This window comes from Eptatretus burgeri, chromosome 5 (assembly GCF_056783735.1).
Source record: "Eptatretus burgeri isolate ZD-2024b chromosome 5, Ebu_testis_v1, whole genome shotgun sequence".
NCBI classification, from domain to species: domain Eukaryota; kingdom Metazoa; phylum Chordata; class Myxini; order Myxiniformes; family Myxinidae; genus Eptatretus; species Eptatretus burgeri.
Genome location: NC_140965.1, coordinates 59,879,497 through 59,902,515, shown reverse-complemented (window position 1 = coordinate 59,902,515; position 23,019 = coordinate 59,879,497). Strand labels below are relative to the sequence as shown.

At 36.2% G+C, this 23,019-nt stretch overlaps 1 long non-coding RNA gene across 1 annotated transcript in view; it reads left to right on the top strand.

Annotated features, from left to right (window-relative positions):
* The first annotated feature begins 219 nt into the window (after positions 1-219).
* LOC147026513 (uncharacterized) overlaps positions 220-23,019 on the top strand; it is an 80,390-nt gene continuing 57,590 nt past the window's right edge. The window contains exon 1 of the long non-coding RNA XR_015058376.1: positions 220-470. This is a non-coding gene — a long non-coding RNA (uncharacterized LOC147026513). The remainder of the gene's footprint in view (positions 471-23,019) is intronic.

The following is a 23,019-nucleotide window of genomic DNA, read 5'->3' as shown; positions in this document are numbered from 1 at the left end:
TTTCTCTGGTAAACAAGAATGACGGTTGGAACTCAACTCCCACCCCGATTTCCCTGGTAAACAAGAATGACGGTTGGAACTCAACTCCCACTCCGATTTCTCGAGTGGAATGTTCCCCCCCTCCCGCCCCCCCCCCCGCGTGCTGCGAAGGGAGGGGCGGGGTGCCGGGGAAATAAAAGGGCGCATGGTGGCGCTGCTCGGAGGAAGTCAGGTCAGAGGAGGTCAGGTTAGGGCGGTCGGTGAGAGTGTCAGTGTCAGTCGGCGGTTCATGGTCTTCTGCCCGTCTGGGTCTTGGAGAAGCGGTCCATAGAGCGACCCGCTCGTTGGAGCTTGCAGTCGGTGGAGAGTCCGGGCGTTGCGGAGGGACGCGGACTGGAGGCGCCACTCTGCCAGCTGTGTCGCGCGGACCTGTGCGTTCGTACAAGGAGCGCCGGAGAGAGCTCGCCCACCATCGCACCACGAGGATGCAGGTAACCTGCAACGGTCTCGTGGGACTCGTTCAGTCGGCCAAGTCCCACGCCATAAAGGCCCACGTGCCCCGTCTGCCCCCTTGTCTATGAGGGTGGCTTCTTTCCTTTGCTTTTGAATAAATGTATGTTTGCGCCGTCTGTAAAGTAGAACTGTATAAGTGTTGCCGTGTGTACGCGTATTCGGTTTAACTCTTGCTTTCGCTTTATATGTGCATTTTGATTATTGTGGCTGTATATACGTGCTTTCCGTGTGCCGCGGAATAAATGTGCATTGTGTTGAACTGTTTTCCCGTTTCGCTTAGTCTCCTTCCTTTTAATTGACCCTCCATCCTGCTTCACGTAAAGGGTTCGTAGTGGGCTTAATATGCCCGATAATTAATCGGAACCGTCGAGGCCGACAATAACACCGCTCGGTTATCACTGTAGCACGGAACGGACCGCTTAAGCGGTTCGTGTCTGGAGTCGACCTGTGGCGTGGTGCGATCGCCCGGTCGACCATTCGCGCAGGTACTTAGGTAGATCAAATTTAGCGAGCGACCCTATCCTGCGCGGGTGGGTAATTGGCACGATCATGGTGAGGTTAAACCCCCACCCGTGACTAGCTCCCGGTGTTGTTCTGAGAGGGTCACGACTGAATTGTCCGTCTGGTGGGCGACTCGGTCGCGATTCAAGTGACGTGGCCGTCTGCACGCCGGCGGGCGCGAATTCGCAACAATATTATTAGTTTGTTCCCCATGCAGCGGAAGATGGGGTATTGCAATCACGTGTGTGTGTGTGTCTGTCCAGGCTGTAATGTTTTTACCATTTGAGCTTTTGTTATCACATTTTCAACAAAACTTTATAATAAGAATATGGAGAAGACAAATAAAGAATTTAGTCAAAATTTCATAGGTACCTTTTAGCATACAGAAGAAGAAGTCTGAATACAAAGTAGTTGGGCTTTGCATTTTGAGATGCTTTCTTCCTCTTCTTCTTCTTCTCCTCAATTGAAAAATCAGAACTCCACTCACAGGCTACAATGCCTTTGTCCATAGTTAAATGGATTACTGCTCTCTGTTATGGGCCAGAACTCCATCAACACATCTGTTTTTCCTTGATCTGTCATATTTAATGCTCATATTGTTATTGACATTAATTGCTTTTACCGAGGCTGTAAAAATTTATTGTTTTTGTACAGTTCACTATGAGGCTGTAGCACAAGGCTTGTTGGTCATTGACCTCTTGTGTCCTTCACCCTCAGCCCCTCCCTAACATTCCTCTGGTCAAGCACCCTCTCCATTATTTGCCTTCAGAACCACTCCAGCTCATTCTCTCTGCCACCAAAGGTGAAGGAGGTTATGTTTTCACACATTTCTGTCTGTTTGTTTGTTTTTTATCTTGCCAAAACGAAGTTTTTGCAAGATATGTTAGTCAGCTTGTATGTTTTTTTTTTTTTTTGTCTGTAATCACGTATAAAAAATTCTGCAGAGCACAGTTATCATTGGAAATTTTTGTAACTTCGCATATCAGAGGCCTATAGAGGTCCCTTTCAGTGCACAAAATTTTGAAGGTCAAGGTCAAAGGTCAAGGTCACTTTGTCGCAAATCAGGGGAGTCGACGAAACCCTTATTTTTTGAGTAATTTTGATCGGATCGTCTTCAAACTTCATGGGAATATAGTTCATGGTCTGGCACTCAGATGATTAATTTTTGGTGGCGATTGGCCTTGACCTTCATATGTTTTTTTTTTTTTTTGGTCTGTAATCACGTATAAATCACTCGGCAGAGCACAGTTATAATCGGAAATTTTTGTAACTTCGCATATCAGAGGCCTATAGAGGTCCCTTTCAGTGCACAAAATTTTGAAGGTCAAGGTCACTTTGTCACAAATCAGGGAAGTCGACGAAACCCTTATTTTTTGAGTAATTTTGATCGGATCATCTTCAAACTTCATGGGAATATAGTCCATAGTCTGGCGCTCAGCTGGTTAGTTTTTGGTGGCGATTGGCCTTGACCTTCATGGTTAGCGCCTCAGGTCAAACATATTTACCCCAAGGTCGAATTTTCAAGTTTTAGGAACCATATCGTGTAGTACCTCAAATTGAACAGCTCGATGAGTGCTTTCTAGATATGTCAAGCTTCAGACATTAGGACGTCATTTGGTGACGTTATGAGGAAAAAGCATATTTTTCATGGTTACTCTGTAGAACGATTCTCATCGGAATCTCTCGTAGGCAGATATTCCTCAAGGAGTCGCTCCTGGTGGATAGCAGCTCTGTTCACCTCAGTGTGACCTTAAAGAAGTCACACGTGGTCACCTTTTGGCAAGATACGGGTCACCCTGCGGGTGACATTGGTTTATTTGTTTGTCTGTTTGTTTGTCTGTGTGCAGGATATCACAAAAAGTTTTGGACGGATTTGGATGAAATTTTTTGGACAGGTTGGGTGTGTGACAACGAAAAACTGATGAATTTTGGTGAAGATCTGGTTCTATATCCTACTACTATAATTTTTTATGTGTTTCTTCACCAATGAGAGATAGGGCCAAAAACGATATAGAGCACGACATCTCAAAAAGTTGTGGACGGATCGGGATGAAACTTGGTGAACGCGTTGGTGTGTGATAATAATTCATTCAGTTTTAGTGAAGATCCGAATACGAATCTGAATTTTTTTAAAGTGATTTTTCACCATTGAGAACTAGGGCCACAAACGATATATAACACGATATCTCAAAAACTTGTGGACGGATTCGGACAAAACTTGGTGGACACGTTCGGTGTGTGACATGGAAGAATTGATTCAATTTTGATGAAGATCCAAATCCGGATACGGATCTAATTTTTTAAGTGATTCTTCACCATTGAGTGATCGTTCAAAAAACGATATATAGAATGATATTTCAAAAATGTATTGGGCCTGATATGTTCTCCTGGATCAGGCAGGTCAAACATTGCATGGTGGAAGTATGCACTCTACCAGTGCCCTTCTCATTCAAGATGCATTTATAATCCACTCGTCCTGGATAAACTCCCAAATCCATTCTTTCTATCAACATATACTCGTTTGTTCCTCTTTTCTCCATGTTTGTGGAACCATCTCCCAAGAACAGTTTAATCCTCCTCCTCCTTCCAGAGCTTCAAGCAAGTATTGCACCACCATCCTATGTCATCCCTCAATAGCCACGATACTTTTTCTGAATTCCGCGATCGGCCTTCTCATAAGATAATTTATACTAGTAACTTGCTTTCCTGAGGACTTTCTTGCCTGAAAAGATCCTCTCTGAGCCAATATTTCAGTGTCGAAACAATCAGGATTCACAGATCGAGCAATTTGTGCTGGCTTTGAAAATAATAATAATAATCTTCAACACAAAAAGAACAAACTCCATGGCTATTGACGTGGAATTGTTTACCTAAGCAATTGTAAAATGGAATGCAATGCAGTGCTTCTTGCATGTGACCATCATCAGAAAGTGCAGTGATTCATATTCTTCAGAATCCCCCAAAAATATTCGATAAAATGATGAATGCTTTTTATGACAAATGGTGTGAAATCCTTTAACACGTCGTCACAATACCTATTTAACATACTGACTCAATTTGTTTGGTTTAGTTGTGGATCCCCAAGATATCGAAACAAATGAAAGCTATCAGGTTTCTTAACCAAATGTCCTTGACCAAATATTGACATGACATAATTTGTGAACTGCGAACTTAATGTTTCAGTTGTTGGAGAACATGGAGTACAAACTGATTGCCTCCATCATCAAATATTTCTCCCACTCCCCAGCACACCACAATTGCCAATCACCATCAATACTTATTTTTAGGAAAGATAATAAAATCGAAAACAGATTTTACTCCAACAACTACAATTCATAAAAATTGCTTTTTTTTTTTTGGTCAGATTGGAACTAGTGAGGTTTAATTAATTATCATAACACACTCATGGCACTGCTCATTTAATATTTTTGAACATGTTCCCCCTCAAGCTTCTGATTCAGTTTGACAATTCTGGATTTTGAAAAGGCTCTGTCAGTTGTGTTTTACCCCAAAAATATTTAACTGCTGTGAGGGTTTAAAATAAAATAAAAATATACAATTTGTACCATTGTTGTTTTTTTTTTTTTTACCATATTGTGAAAAATGTGTCACTTTTTGTGCAGAGTAGACTTGAACTTATTTCACTGGAACAGCCATCCTCTTTCATATATTCATAAATAATGGATTTCAGCATTCCTGCTTCTTTATTCTTTTGAGTGGAAATAAATTTTCAAATCCCAAAATCGATTTTTAAGAATTCCAAGGGATTACTGCAATGGTTGATAAAACCTTGGAACAGTGGCGGCTTTTCCTGTACAATACAATACTTTCCACACCACATCAAACTGCATGAAACTCATGGCTCATTATCCGTCATAGTGACTGCCTTCCATTAACTTTACACAGAATTATGTAGCTACAAACGGTCCCCAAATGAAGACCCATGGTAATCGGGCATGATACAAGGGACTTTCAGCAGTAAATGTATGAAATCTATTCCATTTAGATTAACAGCACATACGTAACTTATGGCCTTCTTTCCAGATCATTGCTGCAGTGTACAGGGGAACATCAAGGGCACCTCTACAAGCTTATAGATTTTGTTGGAGTTTCTCCCATTTCAAATGAGGATTGTTTCATGGCATTTGTTTCATATTGCATGCAAATAGGAAGGAAATGTTTCACATTTAGGTTAGCAATTAAAAGGACACCTTGAAGGCAGGTTTATTAGCGAGCAATGGAATTGTCATTAGAATTATCATCCTGTATTTGCTATATTACTTCATTCAGAGAATCATTGTGATGATTACAAATGATATAATAATTTATATTACTCTGAGAAACCACACAACCAATTTATACCCTGCTTTATCAGCTTGCATCTGCCAATTATCTGGTTAGTATCACACATAAAGAATCAAGAACTTAGCTGAGCCAAGACATTCATCAATCGTATCATTGTTTAAACATCAATCGTACCTCCTGGCTGTAGTGGTGAGCATCAGCCATGGATTGTCTCACTTGGTAACACCACATAATCTGCAAAGAACAATAGTTCGCAAAGAACAATCAATGAAGAATGTGGTCATCATTGGTTAGATATTTATATGGTGTACCACCCTGATGAGGGTAAATAAGCCCGAAATCCAATTAGATGGCTCCGATTGATGTTTAACTGATGTTGACGATATAATCTCTCTCTGTTTGACAGTCACCGGCCTGAGGCCTCCGGGTTGGAGGTGACCCTTTGGTGTCAGACTTTATATCCATTGGATATCGGAGGAACACTCATCACACTCCATACATTTTGATTTACCTGCCGATCACACTATGTGTATTCTGGATGATTGGTCTGCATTATTGGGAACAATTTTCTGGGTGGCAGATGGACTGTTGGTCTTTGCGGATTATGTGGTGTTACCATGTGAGACATAATACATGGCTGATGCTCACCATAACAGCCAGGAGGTAACTTTGATGTTTAAACTATGTGCTCATTATTGGTTAGGTATTTGTGGTCCTGATGAAAATATGGGACAGCATGCCATTGAAGTCGTGGGGACTCACTCATATGGAGGGGTTCAATTGTATGACTATGCAATCTGGACCTTTGGGGTGAGGATGTATGTGTTTGCTTGACCATGTGCTTCAGCTTGTGGGCTGATGGGCATGTGCATGCCAATGGGACAGTCTTGTTGGATTGTGTGCTTTGGCCATGGGGTCAAGTTGCACACCTCAAGCTATTTAAATGCTTTGATTTTCTCTTTACCTTTTTAAAAAATAACAAGTTCAATTGAGCTAAGATCCTCGTCCTCTTAACGATGACGTCATAAAAACGAATATGACGTCATTGTGATGTATCAGGTTTGCGATAAATTATCTATGCTAATGACCGGCTTGATTCCCGAAAACAAATTTAAAACAGCAGGCCTAGTTTTGGAGATAATGGTATAGGCGATTTCCATTAGCGGTGATATTATGACAACTATTTTCTGGGAAGAATTTCCAAAATCGGACATGGTTACTGCCTGCGCATGGAATTTCTGCATATACATGGCAAGTTTCACGAAGATCCGATGAAAACTCTGGGTTGTGAAACAAAAAATGTCAAAAAATAGGAATGACGTCATAAAAATTGATATGACGTGATAGTGATGTATCATATGTGCGGTAATTCATCTCTGCTAATGGCCTGTTCGATTCCTGCAAACATAATTCAAAAAGCTTGCCGAGTTTCGGAGATAATTTTTTAGGTGATTTCCATTAGCGGAGATATTTTGACGTCATAACTTCTTTTCTAGGAGAAATTTTCAAAATCGGAGATGGTTACTGTCTGCGCAGGGTATTTTTATATATATATATATATATATATATATACACACACGCCAAGTTTCAGGAAGTTTCGATGAAAACTGAAGGCTGTGAAACAAAAAAGTCCACAAGAACAACAACGTGAGAAAGACTTAGAGATCCTCCACGAGGATCTAAAAAGGTACCTCCATAAGAGGTAAATAAACCCAAATTCAGGACGGCATGCCATTGAATTTATGGGGACTCACTCCTATGGAGGAGTCCATTTATATGACCATGCATTCTGGCCCTTGAGGGATAGGATGTGTGTGTTTGACCATGTGCTTCAGCTTGTGAGCTGATGGACATGTGTATGCCAATGGGACAGTCTTGTTGGACTGTGTGCTTTGGCCCTGGGGTCAAGGTGCACGGTCCAATCTGTTTAAATGTTTTGATTTTTTTTCTCATTGTTTTTGTATAAAAAGGCACCTCCATAAGAGGTAAATAAACCCCAAATCTGGACAGGTGGCTCCGTTTGATGTTTAATCAATGCCAACCATATAATCTCTGTCTGTTTGACAGAGTCGCCTGGCTTAGGCATTTGCGTTGGAGGTAACGCTTTAGTGTAGTAGTTTATGTCCATTGGAGATCGGGGGAGCACTCGTCATGCTCCATGCGTTTCAATATATATGTATGTTTATATGTGAGAAATATCAGAAACTCTACACGATGGGCGGGGTGCTTCATTGATATAAAATATATAACCGAAAGAAGTTCAATCAGTTTTAGACGTCGCTTCTGGATGGTCTTTATTTGTGACAAGCTCTTTGCCAAATAGACCGTCCTCTTGGTCTTCCTTAACAAGAGTGTCTTGCTCAATGAGAAATACACATACGCATACATATATGTCGAGAACATACCCTGTCACTATAATTGGTACCAAGAAGCAAGTGCCACACCAGTTATTGCTGCATGCATCCTGACCAACAGAAAACGCTTGCCACACATTAACCTGTCTGTGGAAGACAAAACAATTCTGGGAGAATCCAGGAACAATGAAAAATTAAAAAAGGCTCTGCTGGCTAAACAGTTGCATCGGCTCTACCTTTTAAGCATGAGCTCAGCAGAGCGACACCCCCCTGCATCTATGCAGGATTGTACTGCAGCCAAAACCAAGAAGATAATTTAATTCTCAATTTTATTGACCAGCTCCCTCTCTGTGGTGGATTGGTCGATAAAATTGAGAATTATACTCTTCCTAGCCAGAAGAGCCTTGTTTACTGACAGATTTGTGTGTGTGTATGTATATATATATACATATATATATATATATATATACATATATATATATATATATATATATATATATATATATATATATATATATATATATACATATATATATATATATATATATATATATATATATATATATATATATACATATATATATATATATACATATATATATATATATACATATATATATATATATACATATATATATATATATACATATATATATATATATATATATATATATATATATATATATATATATATATATATATATATATATATATATATATATATATATATATAGATATGTATATGTATATGTAATAAAGCAGGGCTGTCCATCTTTCTGTCTGTCTGTCCGTCTGTCCCCAAACTCCTCCCTCAGATTCTCAGATTTGGGGCTAGCCCCACCAAACTTTCTGTGGAACCTTTTGGGGTCCCAGCGGGTGTTCTAAGGTGGGTGGGAGGTTTCATTAATTTCTCAATCAAATTATGATTTCGCCTTTCGAGCCGTACAAAGATGTCCTCTCTCTCCGCATGTCAACTCATTCATGGGTTCGGCGTTAGCAGTTTCACCATTTACTGCACATGGAAAGATTTGCTGGTTTGGTAATATTTCAATACATTTGAGATTTTTAATTTCTACCCACCCATATGACGATGATCTTTCTTTGCATGTAAACACTTTCACGGGGTTGGCAATTTCTCAGTACAATTGAGATTCTCTGCTCCCACCTGTGAGATGCCACAATTTTTCATTCAAATTCACAGAATTGGGCATTTGCAGTTTCGCCATTGACTATGTATGAAAACATTACGTATACCCACCTTCTGGTGGGGTCAGCTGCAGTGTTTTTTTTGTCCAAGTCATTCACGAGCCGGATGTACATGCCTGGCGTTCAACTGAAGATGGCACAGGAATGTGGAAATTATTGGTTCAAGGTTTGTCATTCGCCATTTCCACATTGTCTGTTTGCTTTTGAACACTCGAAGGTGCAACATGTACCACAGCTCCACAAGGGTTCCAAATGCTGAGAAAAAAATACAAAATAAAAATAGTCTTATAAGGAGGAAGCTCTGAAGTTCAAAATAAATAAATAAAGCAGAGACAGGATGATGCCAACAGGACACAAAAACACGGTAAAACCACCGAATGTCACAGAAAAATGAGACAAAATGCTGAGTTCAGAGAGGAAGAACATGCAAGAGACACTGAAGCTCACAGACAGACCAAAAACAGAAGACATTCTGCGATAGAAATCCCACCCATGTGTAGCATGGGAAACTCACGAGTACACATATAAATAACAAGACCCAATCACATCTCTCACCCGTAATTGGAAGGAATAACCAACCGCTCTCACCTAATCAATTAGCCCAGGTGGCTGGGATTACCATTCTAGTAGCCCCAATGTTTGAACCCTCTCCACTGCAGTTATGGCCTTCCTCAAATGTCGTGACCAAAACTGCACACAGTATTCTAGATGAGGCCTCACTAACTTCCTATACAGTGTAAACACCACCTCTTTTGATGTGATTTACCCCCCTACAAATACAACCTAAAACCCTGTTAGCTTTGACTATGCCTTCCTGTAACTGCCCTCTCTGCTTACCCCCCATATAGTGGGGCAACTTAGCTAAATATAGCATAACAATTGTGCATTTTGTGAGGAAAGCACCAAATTTGGCACACTAGTAACCTAACATATTATGAACACATTTGGATATTGGGCCATCTCAAATTCAGCCACTGATGGCTGTGGCAGCCATTTTCCACTGCCATGAAAAATTTTGAGATGGCCCAATATCCAAATCTGTTCATAATATGTTAGGCTACTAGTGTGCCAAATTTGGTGCTTTCCTCACAAAATGCACAATTGTTATGCTAAGTTGTCCCACTAATATCTATTAGCACCCCCAAATCCTTCATCTATGTAACAAACTACAATATCGCCCCTTACATGATATCATCTCTATTTTCAATGCACTCACCCATCCCAATCACCTTGCATTTCTTCATGTTAAACTACATCTGTCAATCTATGAAAGTATCCCATCTCTCCTGAATGTCATCACCCCATCTCTGCTATCTTACCTCCAAGCTTTACTCTCAGGTACATATTATCTGACCATGGAGCTTAATCTACTCTTAGCATTGCTGGCCATTTCCTGACTTCCTCCACTCCGACCTGGATGTTCTGTATCTTACGTGCACAATATTCCAGATGAAGCCTCATTTACACAACCATCCATAATTCTCTCCCTCCACCACGAAAAAAAAATAACAGAAACAAGTCGAAAAAATAAAATTAATATAAATGGAGAAAAAACCATGTTGGAATGGAATTAAAAAAAAACAACCACACAAGTTTGGAAGGAATAACAAGAAAGGAATGATAGCACAATACGATACCACAATTCTTCCATGCATTGCATTTACCATGATGTGAAGCTATGAATGACAGCACAAGACAACAACACCACAATCCTTTTTACGGATTGCCATCATGACATGCTTCGACACTTTTGTTTTTGTCTCAATCCCGCATCAAATAAAATACACAAATACACCAACCCACAGGAGAAATGCAAAACTCCCTCTCATATAAACATCTCCATAGAGTTGTTAATATTGTCACATAGTCACCTCTGACAAACATACCAAAATATAGCCTGGAGGGACACACACTCACCTCAAAGCTGTTTAATCTGGGTTTGAATCCCGACCCAGTAAGCTGTCAACCTGTTTTATCACAGGCAAAGTGATTCATCAATTTGTGTGCCATCATACACTGTCGAGGCTCGTATGTATTGCCAGAATGAAGACACTTTTGTCTCTTAACACTTCAATGACACTTTCCATCCATTCAAACTTGTTATTTAATATATTTGATACTGAAATAATTTATTTTGCTGCACATCACGCCCTTGTTACTCTTGGTGAGAGTTTGATTATCCATCCTGTTTCTGCCCGTGGATGTTAATTCTATGTCAAACCCCACCGGTTCCCTGAGTATGTGTGAAACATTTGGTTGAGATCTGCCAAAAACTTGAGGAGTTCACAAAAATAATGACTCTAACTGCTTCAGAGTATAGATTGTAGCTTTATTCTGACAATTTTGGAGTTTCCTCGTTTCATTTAAACCCTCGTGTCCACTTATCTTTCCTGTTTGCAAGGTGTGCCATCTTGTCATGACCATTTAAATTGCAGGGTTAATGGTATCTTGATTTTTCACTGTAGAATTTAACAATTTGTCTCATCGAACATGCGCCTTGCACACAGATCAGTGACCTATCTCAAATCTAATTGTTCACTTTTTTTTTTTTACAAATACATTCATATGTACAAGCAACTGGCCACTCACTGCATCATTCTGGAGAACACATTTTACTTTAACTAATTGAAAACCAAACAGACAATTTTTTTTCTTCTCCAAAGCACCTGAACAAGCTTGTTTATCCTGCCAGATCAGTCAACGTTATTTTTGCATCATTTTTGGAGAAAGAATGTAGCTTAATGCGAAAGGCAAACTTACTGGACCCAACATTTGAAAAATCTTTGAATGAAAATGTGAGAAAATCCAGAGTAAAGCACATAACGTGCTGACCTTTCCTTGCTAGCAGCATGTTTACCCATTCTCTGAGCCTGTATGGCAGAGATAATGCCGCACACAGCCCGAAGAGCAAGCGCCGAACCGGATTAGTTCAGAGAATGTACTCAGTGCCATTGGAATGTTACATTTTGCGCTCTTCTACTACCAAGTCATACATGTTTTGAGAACAATAATCAGCACACCTTTACACCAAGAAAAAATGGTTATAACATTTTTTTTAATGAAATAACAATTAACAGTAATGATAAAAATAAACTTCGCACATTTATCTTTTTAAGTGGTATTTTGTTAGAGAAAGACAATTTCCTTTGGCCCCAAGTTGTTAACAAGAAGCACACACGTCATGCTCGCTGATCTAAAATTCTGTGATTAATTATGAAGTTCAATCAATAACTAAACTAAAATGTTTTCTATTTTGACCCATTAAGCATTGACAAATATATTGTGACTGCACTAAAATCGGTGGCTCACATGTATGCTCAATAAATCATGTTTAAACGTAGCTGAGCGGAGAGCGAGGATGTAGCGTATTCGCCATTGAGCTCGACACAGCCTGGGTTTTGATTCCTACCCTAACTGTAAACAATCATCCTGGTGCTTCAATGGCAGCAATTACAACGATCAGTAAAATATCCTTTGGAGAGCATGTTAAGCCAGTTGTTCTGTTTGCATTTGCTCTTCGAGTCTAAATAACCCAGTGTCTTTTGAAAAAAACTAGGCGATTGTATAACAGTACCTTGGCTAAATTTCTGCCTTTTTACTGACAGATGTATTGTATCAGCATGTGTCAGTGATGATGCAATTAGCAAACTGAATTCGTGATTGAATTTTTGTCAAATACCGTATACATTTGCGAGATACATAATTAAATTATTAAGTAAACTTGCTTGCAGCCCTTCCATTCCCTGAAGATTTTGGGCCCTGAATATCTGCGTGAAAATCGAATAAATTCGTCTTTGTCACACACCCAAACTTTCCACCAACTTGCGTCCCAATCCGTTTATAACATTTTAAGATATCATGCTATATATTGTTGTGGACTCGGGGTTTGAGGCACGCCATAAGGGGAAGCACTCGGGTCCCTCTCTAAAAACCAGTCCTGTGGCCGCCGGGAACAGATAGCTCTGCACACCGGCAGGTTGCTAAGCAACCTCGAACACTGATTGGCACTGCCAATCCGCTAAGGGTTACACTACCTCACGTGATACCTTACCTGTCGACAGCCGAGACAATTGGGGTCTTGTGCCCTCATTGCACACTAGGATTACTGCCGAGTGAAAGTGTGAGTGTTAGTACTGGCTACTAAGAGCAAATTATTGGGGTAGAACTTCCCAGCTGAGTTAATGTGTGGACCATGTTGGACCAATGAAGGAAAAGATGAAATGAGCTGAGTACATTTATAACAAGCAATTTGTTATTAGCGAAGGTGAGGGAAGTTATGTGGCACAATAGTTGGGTTATTCACAATTATGTACTGCAGGGAAAGCAAAGGGATTTGTAGGTGCGGCAAAATAAAATGCAATTATTATTTACAAAGACAGAAGACACAAAGAAGAATTAACCCAAAACAAAGCTTGTGCAATATTAAAATATACTAAAATAACACACACACACACACACACACACACACACACACACACACACACACACACACACACACACACACACACACACACACACACACACACACGCTAGAGATAGCCAGAGATAGAAGCAGTTGAGGTGTAAACGACCTCGTTGATACCTGGTGCTGTCAATGGACCTACACAGCTCAATCGCTCTGGAAGAGGAGGGAAGAAAACTGAGTGTCGATGGTGAATGAGTGGGAGGTGCAAAAATGTGGTGCACTGTGATGCAAGAGAGGAAGGTGTGAATCGGCAATGCTCTTTCAGTGATGTGTTCACAGTGAACGAGACACAGATAGAAAAATGATGTGTGAGAAGATAGCTTAATGGAGCATGTAAGAAAATCTGTATCCATCCATCCATTGGGACCATACTCTGTGCAGAGCATTGGTACTGCCTAAGCAGTCTCCTTGGCTATTGGGCACAATCCTGGACGGGTCGCCACTCCAACTCAAGATACTAGCAAGCTGGTACTCATTTTGCCGACCTCAGAAGAATGGCAGGCTGAGTCAACCCCACTTGGTATTAATTCAACAGAAAAGGGGGATTTGAATTCTTGATCCTGGGATCCCAAGCCCACCACCCTTACCATTAAGCCAAGACCAGGCATAAAATCTGTATGTGTAAAGAAAACTTTCAGTTACTCCTCAGCCTGGCCATGTGACAGACTTCAAGGGTTATTATTTAACAGACAACCAGGACTACCCAAATGCCAGTGAATGAGCCCCTGCACATATTTGCGCGTCAGGTTATATGCCAAAGTGTTCCGACTTGTAATGTCCTTCATTCCCCCGGTATCCAAGAGACTGTGGTGAGCATCCAGGGAGCTAACTGCGGTTGGGCTGGTTTATTGCAGTTGTAGTAAGGAAGAGGAAGCGCTGTGGCATTTATGGTGAAGGCGTTGATGTATTGGGAGCATTTGAGGCGGTTTCGGTGAGGAGACTGAAGTGGATGAGGTGATTGTGGCAAGGAGGTCAAGAGTAGGTTAGTAGGGTGAATATACTGGTTCTGGCTCACTTTTCCCCATGTAAATGAATGGGGGATTTTCAGCGATTCATTTTTTTTTTCCCTAAAAATAACCCCCTTTTTATCCCAAGGTATATTTATTTGTCTCCCCTTTTAACCTGGGGACACTTTTTTTTTTCAAATAATCCATGCAATAAGATAAAGTTTGTTCAAGTACTAAAGTGGTAATGTGATTTGTTAAAGGTGATTCGAAAGAAATATCTGAAACGTCTAAGCCTCGGGACACTCTTTATCAAGTAACCGATGCATATTGTTTAGCTCACTCATTGAACCTATAAAGATTTGTTCATTCTCAAATTCCTTCAATAGTTTAATTTTCTTTGCACAATAATCCCCATCTAAAATATTGAAAAACAAAACATTTGAATATTTATATTTTTTAAGATACCCCTTTTGTGCCATTACGAAATGATAAACTTCTCTTAATGCTCTTGTTTGACCACCTCCTGAGCCACATATCATTTTGAGATTATAGTAAATTGTTTTTTCATTGTTCAATTGATAACCATCAAAGTTTTCAGTCCATTCAAGGATATTCATTTTTTTCTTTACATCCTCTAACTTACTACTTTTTAAAGTGATTTGCTTATTTGTTTTATTTACCTTTGTTTTAGTTATTTTTTCAATTAGACTTATTTGATATTTTTCACATTCATTATGTTTTCCATTTATATACAAAGACTGAGATTTTCTCCACTCTTTAGTTTGATTAATACTTGGTTTGACCATTTATATATTGCAAAAAAACGTGGCGGTAGCCCTTAAAAAACCCTAACCCATCTTCCCATCGTTAAAACACAATCTATTCTATTCACTCTATCATACAATATCCATATGGAACACAATCTATTCCATTATCTAAAATAAATCTCTTATCATCAAAGGCTCCTAATGCCTTTTTATTTACTTCTTCACTATATATGTTATGTTTATAACTTCTTATTGTATTCATTTTCCTATATTCTTCTTTCTTATTCATCAAACAATTATAATAATTTCTAAAAGTTATTGATTTCTTTATTACATATTTCTTTATTCCCTTTAACCTCTTGTCAATCTGATCACCATACTTATAAGCATATGCCTTTGCTCTCAATCCAATAAACTCACTCATTACTTTTCCACCCAACTCATCCTTAAACTTACCAATAACCTTTTCATTCTTTTTGGAAAATAACTCACTCTTCTTGCTGAAATTACTTGTATCATATACTCCAATATTTTTCTTCATATCTTTATAAACATCATCAGTTTTTATATCTAGGATAAAACTATCAGTGTCCATATACAACAATGAAACATTTTCACCATACTCTTTCTTTAAGTCATTATACAAATAATCATACATCAATATCTTTGATAAATCAAGAACTGCTGTTCCAATATAAATTGGTTTATCCATTACAATACTTTCCTTTTTCATATGAATTGCAGAAAAGTTCTCTGAAAAAAACCTCTTCACTCTCAAAACTTGGTTTATTTATCAATCTCGAAGCTTCTTTCCAAGATGTTGCGAATCTAATGTTTTGCCTGTTTCTAACATTTTCCATAGTCTTTCCAAATACAGCATTATTCATTAATTTATAAAAGTCCCCTTCAAATTTTACTTTTGTATTTGCTCTCATATCTGTATTGAATTGAATATACTTTTTCACCCAAGGACTTTGTTTAAATTTTAAAACTCTATGAATTTTAGCTACTCTCAATCCTTCTCTCAAAAACTGTTTTAAGCTTCTCTGATGCAAAACATATCCCTCTTTATCATAGAATGTTGTTAATAACTTTTCTGTTGATTTGCCTTTAATATTAAAACTTTTATGATAATCACTGAACCATTCTTTCTTTGGGGTTTCTTTCTCACATGCAAAAGGAAGGTCTTTATGCTTATTATGAAGATCACTCGGGTACCTCAAATCAACTTCAAAATAATAACCTTCTTCTTCGTCATTCAATTCCTCTTGAGAAGAAATAACAATATTCATCAAAGCCTTTTCATAATCCTTTTCTTCCACCCACTCTAATTTACCATAAGGCAGAGATTGAGACATTGCCCATCCATACAAATTATTAGCATCAAAATACATCAAATAATTACTATCTTTTTCACTATCATAATTTGGAAGATATTTATTATTTGCTTTAGCATATCTTTTTGAACATACTTGTGATATTCCACCACTCTTGGACTTCTCAATCATCAAAAGCATATCAACATCACTGGTTAAATCTATATCTTGTTTTGTCATTTTCAACATTGCACTCCAAGCTAAACCAGGAGCTGTGAAATAGTGGGCAGGATCTAATCCATAAGAATTTTTATTATGACAGAGTTAAGTGATCTAAAAGCTTCAAACACATCAGCTAACAATAAAACATCTGTTTTTAGATATAAATCATGATATTCTCCAAGGTTCTTTATCTTAAAAATTTTCCATATTTCTTGTGCGTGTTTATATTCCTTATCACTTATCTCTTCTTCATAAAGGTTATTATAGAAACTTTCTTTTGAAGGAAGTTGTGTTTCTTTAAATCTCATAAATGAATCCATATAATCATAAGGATAAATTCCCTTACTTGTAAGAATTTTCTCTTCACTTTGAATTTCATTCCTTGTTTGAATTTCCTCTCTCATAAGAATTCCTTCTTTAATCAGAATTTCATCTTTAATCTGAATTTCCTCTTTAGTTAGAATTTCATTCATTGTTCGAATTTTCTTTATAATTAGAATTTCATCTTCAGTTAGAATTTCTTCATTAATTTCCTCATTAATTCGAATTTCCTCTTTACTTTGAATTCTCTCTTTAATCTGAATTTCCTCTTTAGTGAGAATTTCCTCTTTTGGAACGAATGAATTAAGATTTGGAAAAGAGTCCGTGGACCTTAGATTTGATGCGAGGTAGGCTAGTGGTGTTCCCATAAACTTGAAAGAATCTAGAAACCCAATACGAGTTAAAGGTTTTGTGAATATCATTTTTGTAAATGAAATATACTTTTGACTTGTGTTTGTTATGGCAGAAATATTCCCTGGTGTTTTTGAAAGTTCATTTATAAATAGATGTGTATCATAGTTGGCGCTGTTGTGAAGAAAGACTGGAATAAAAGAAGGTAATTTATAATTAAGATTACAACAGGAATGAGCGGGACCTCTATATTTACCAGTAAGATGACAATGATCCCTAACTTTAGACTCCTTAATTTCCCCCTCACAAATATGACAGATATTGTTCTTTCTAAATTCTAATTTTTCTTCTTTGGTTAATTTCATCGGTTCATTTGTTTCTTTCATTAATTTAGTGAGTCTTATACAATTCTTTTCTAATCGTTTTACGAACTCTTGTGAAGCTTTTTTTCCACTATAATGTTCAAGTTTGTTATACTTTTCTCCAACAGATGATTTGATATAATAACAGAAACCACAAGGAATATGTTTTTGATATTTATTTGTATATGATTCTTTTGGATTGGGAGAAGCAGTATTTATCTTTTTAAGGATACACTCAAAATCAGCGTATATCACAAATGGGTGCATGATAGATTTATTATAATCTTCAAAAGAAATCTTTTCACCAGGTTTAGTCATTGTAATTACAGCTGATTTATGATTACTACAATATTTTGAATGTTGTTCTAATCGTTCTTTTGTATGAAATGAATTAAGACATCGCTTACAAGGATATATTTTGTTTGCTGTTCTGAATACCTGAGAAGAGATTAATCTTGATAAATTATTGATGTATGTGTAATGTGAATTATTTCCAACACTAAAATATAAAAGATGTGTGTGTCTTCATTTTTATAGTTGTTTGAAATTTTTAATATTTGAACTTTGTTTGTATCCGTTAATCCATATACATTAATAGAAAGATTATTCTTTTTCTCAAATTTAGCAATATCTGTTAGTGGCATTGGGAATTTAAAATCTTTAATGTCCAAGGTATTCTCATATTTCATATATTGTTTTACTCTTTCTGAATTACATTTTGGTGGATGAAAGTGAGCAAGAACAGACCAGAGAAAACATTTATTATCATTGTTCTTAATATTAACAACTGCCTTCTTTAGTTTTATTTCTTTTCGTACTTCAATATAAGAAGAAGCTTTAAGAGGGTTTGATTTTAGAATGTGTATATCTAAAAAGATGATTTTTTAAATATTGAATCCACTTCCTACCACTGTATTATCAACATCCTCCTCTTGTTTTGATAGTTCTTCATAAACCCCACTATTTAAAAAATCTTGAAATGATGTTATAAAATGAAGATCTGTTCTCATATAAGGAGTTTGTTCTTCATCTTGTCTTTTCATATTCATTTTCACTCCCATATAAAACTTTAAAGTTTTCATTTCTTTTAATGTCTTTTTAATAACTTTTTCAACATCAGGTTTCACTATTTCAATTGATTCAGCTATTGATGATGGACCAGGTTCTCCAAATTAAAAAATCCTTATTTTTATATGCCCTTTAAATGCCCCATCAGTGTTTTCAATATAATAGTCTCCCTTTACTTTAAACTCATTTTTCTTGTGTTTTTGTGATTGAAGATGTTTATTATAACTTCTCTTCAAAACATCCTTTGAACAGATATCACAATGTTTTCTTTCCAACACAAGAGGAGATATTTTATGAAATAGATTAAATGTGTGTTTGTTGGTTCGGAGGTGTTTTCTATAATGTTTATATTTGTGATTACAAACATCGCAGTATGTTGTACTCACCATATTTATATAATAAATCTTTGCTTAAACTAAAATTTTATTGATGAAAATTTCGTTTATTTTGCAGGTGAATCTGTGCTTAAAACCATTTTATCCTCCAACTTTTTCACTTAATAAATACAATGTTTCAAGACACAAAAGACAAGTTTCAATCAATCTCTTCATTTGTTAAAGATACTGAGAAATATGTCAAGGATGTAAAATTGAACAAAGATAAATATAACAACTATTGGATAAAAACAGTTATGGTAAATAATATGAGTTCTTCAATTTCCTTCAGTGGAAGGGCTTTTAGTATACCTGGTAGAACATCAATTAATGTATCTCTAACAAAAGTTTCTCCTCTCCTTCAGGTAATATATTCAAAACTAGAAAAAGCAATGAAACAAGAAAAAGTATCAAAAAACAAAAACCTTATGGATGAAGCTTTAGAAAGAAAAGATAAGACCATCTGTAATATGCAAGGAGAAATTTGTATTTTTTTCAACAACCCTAAAGATGTAAATCCTGATGAAATAAAGGATGTAAATATATCAGGTGAAATGACATTTCGTTCAATAGTAGTTAACGATCATTTTAAAATTACCTTTAATATAAAAAATGTTGTTGTTGAATCTGGTAATGAAAAAAAGTATATCAATATCGATGGTAATATTATTAAATATGAGTCAATATACAACTGAAAGTATAGATGAATTTCAGTTTAAGTAAAGTTTTACTTTATAAATATGCTAGACTTTCCTGATTCTCCATATGACAAATTTGAGAAATGTCCTGCGTGTGAAAGACGGGGATTAAACACAGAGTCAAAAGCCTATAAACAATGTATATTCTGTGATTATCTTCTAATTAATGATAATAAAAAATATAAAAAGGAAAATAATTCTTTTTTGATTTACACCAAAAATGAATTACTTTACAAGATTGATTAGAGAAATGAATGTAAAGTATGAGGGTGATAACACACCTTTCCTTACATGGGAAGAAACTGAACGTATTAGAGAAATGTTCAAAGGATTGTTGTTATATATTATTCATGGATGTGATTTTCAGGGAAATATCAACACAAGATATTGTATAAATAAAATAATGGATTATCTTGAAATTAAACCTGAACTTAGGATAAAATATAGAGTTTCTAAAAAAGCCAATAATAAATTAAATAACCTGTTTTCCAAATATATAAATGAATGATTTTTACCCATTTGGGAAAATAAGATAAAATTTAACAACCATAAAAATCTCCCAAATTCATTAAGATGTCTCATAGTTGGTTCAAGTGGATGTGGAAAAACCTGCTTACTTTTAAAGATGCTCCTCACTCCCAACTTTTTAGATTATGATAATTTAATAATTTTCACAAAGTCGAGTTTTCAACCAGAGTATCAACTACTCTCACAAGGTTTTAATGCTGGTCTTCAAAAAGAAGATATAATCGGTTTATTTAAACGTCAATAAACCTAAATGATTATAACATTGAAGATATAATTCAACTATTTTGTGATACACAGAGACATAAAAAGAAATCAAAGCCGATAACTTGTATTCTTAGTGATAATACGGATGATATACCGTCTCCCCAAGATTTGGATAAATCCAAAAAGAACCTCGTTATCTTTGATAATTGTGTTAATGAGAGAAACCAAACGGTAATGGACAGCTATTACACAAGAGGGAGACATTCTTCTTGTAATTGTATTTATTTTAGTCAATCGTACTTTCAACTTCCTCGTCGTTCCATCAGAAACAATGCTAATACTTTTATTTTATTCAAGTTAAATTCAATAGATATCAATAATTTTTGGAGAGATAATTGTTCTACATTATGTAGTAAAAAGAAATTTGAGGATTACATGAAGCACACGACTGAAAAATATAAATATATTGTTGTGAAACAAGATGAGATATTAAGGGATATATTTTTTGTTTTATAAACAATTACATATATAAATGACAACTATTATTGTAAATCTTGTGGGTAAATCTGCTTCTGGAAAAAACTTTCATAAATCAAGGTTCTTGTGTAGTACAAATGAGAATATTGTAAATTTACTTAAAAAACACCCCGTGATACGCATTGTATCAACAACAACTAGAGCAATAAGACCTGGAGAAGTAAAAGGTGAAGATTATCACTATATTTCAGTGGAGGAACATATGCGATTGAGGAATGAAGGTCAAATATTTGAGGAGGTTTCTCTTGGTACAACAAAATATTCACATTGTAAGAGTGAGTTAAGGAAACTAAAATGTGGTGGTCTTGGGATATTAGAAACTAATCCAGAAGGAACGAGACAAATTATTAAACATCTGAGCAGAGTGAAGATTTTATCATTCGGTTTTGATGTTGATGAAGAAACTCAACGCAAACGTATGAAAAGCAGAGATATAAGTATTAGTGAAGAAGAAATTACAACTCGCATTAATGTCAATAAAGAATTTGATGAAATATTTAAAGAAAAGGATTTATTTGAACACATCTACTTGAATGATGAAGAAAAGGAAAATTTCCCTGTTGATCTTTACAATTCATTAAATGATATTTTACAATAAATAAATGGATGCAAAAGAAAGAGCAAGAAGATTTAAGGAACATCAAGAGTTGGTTTCAAAAGTTGTAAAACAGCAGGAAGACATAAAGAAGAAACGCAGACAGAAACTAACGGGCGAAGAAGCATTTGAAAGAAAACAAGAGAAATTTTTTAAACCACTTTTAAAAACTTCCCAAGAAAAAATGAAAGATGTTTCCACAGTTCCCACAGTAGAATATACTCCTAAAAAACTTCAAATGTTAAAAGATTTGATCAAATGACGGAGGAAGAATTAGAGCATTTAGGAGAATTAAAGGTATATGATGATGAAGGTTTATTTCAACAACTGGAAGAGATTAATCGACCCCCTGATTATATTGTGAATGCTCTTCAAAACAATGAATATTCAGCGGATTCAAAAACCAAAGCAGGACTCATTCCAACAGAACAACCAGCAATATTTCATCTTGTTCAAGAAAAGGTATTGATATTTAATGATGAATTAAGGTTCTTAGGTTCTGCTCAACCCCTTGTTAAACTAACTCCGAGATTAATGTTTCTTCTCACAAAAGATGGAAGACAAGGTTCAACTGTGAGGGATGAATCAAAGTATATTGATAAACCATTGGATATGAAAAATAATGATGATAGAGTATATATTGATCTGCTGAACACTCTAAATTATAGGGTTAGTATTTCTGGTAAAAGTAGAAAAAAATGAGAAACAGAAACACATTATTCAGGCTTTAAGTATCCTTGGTTCAGGTGTTAGTTTTCTTCCAAATGACCCATCGCAATTAGTTAATAGACTGTTATTGTTGTTAGGTAGTAAGAAGGCTGGAAATAACAATTGTTTTTATGAAGCATCAGCCATTTTAGACCAGTTGATGAACATTAAAATAATTAATAAATCTCAATATAAAGACATTTTATCTCATATTAAATAAGATGAGAAGCACAATCCTTAGTTTCAATTTCACAACAAGCGACCACACATCTTCATTCCCATACCCACTACAACTTGACACAACAAAAGAATATGAGGCATCTTTATTGTCCATGGAAACTTATAATACCTTATTTAATATAACCGAGAAAAATGACAAGTTTAGTTATAATCCGGGAAGTGAATATAAAACGATAACAGTCTCACCCGGAGCATATGAGATTTCTCAAATATCTTCCGAAATTGCTCGTCTTATGAAAGAACAGGGTGATGAACCAAAAAATATTGTTATAGACATTCAAAAACATACTTCAAAATCAACGATTAAAGTTAAAAAATAACTACAAGGTTGATTTCACAATTGATAATTCATTTAGAGAGTTATTGGGTTTCTCCTCAAAAAAGATTGAAACTAATGGGACGTTTTACAGTGATAATGTCATTCAAATATCCTCAGGAATAAATTCGGTGTTAATTCA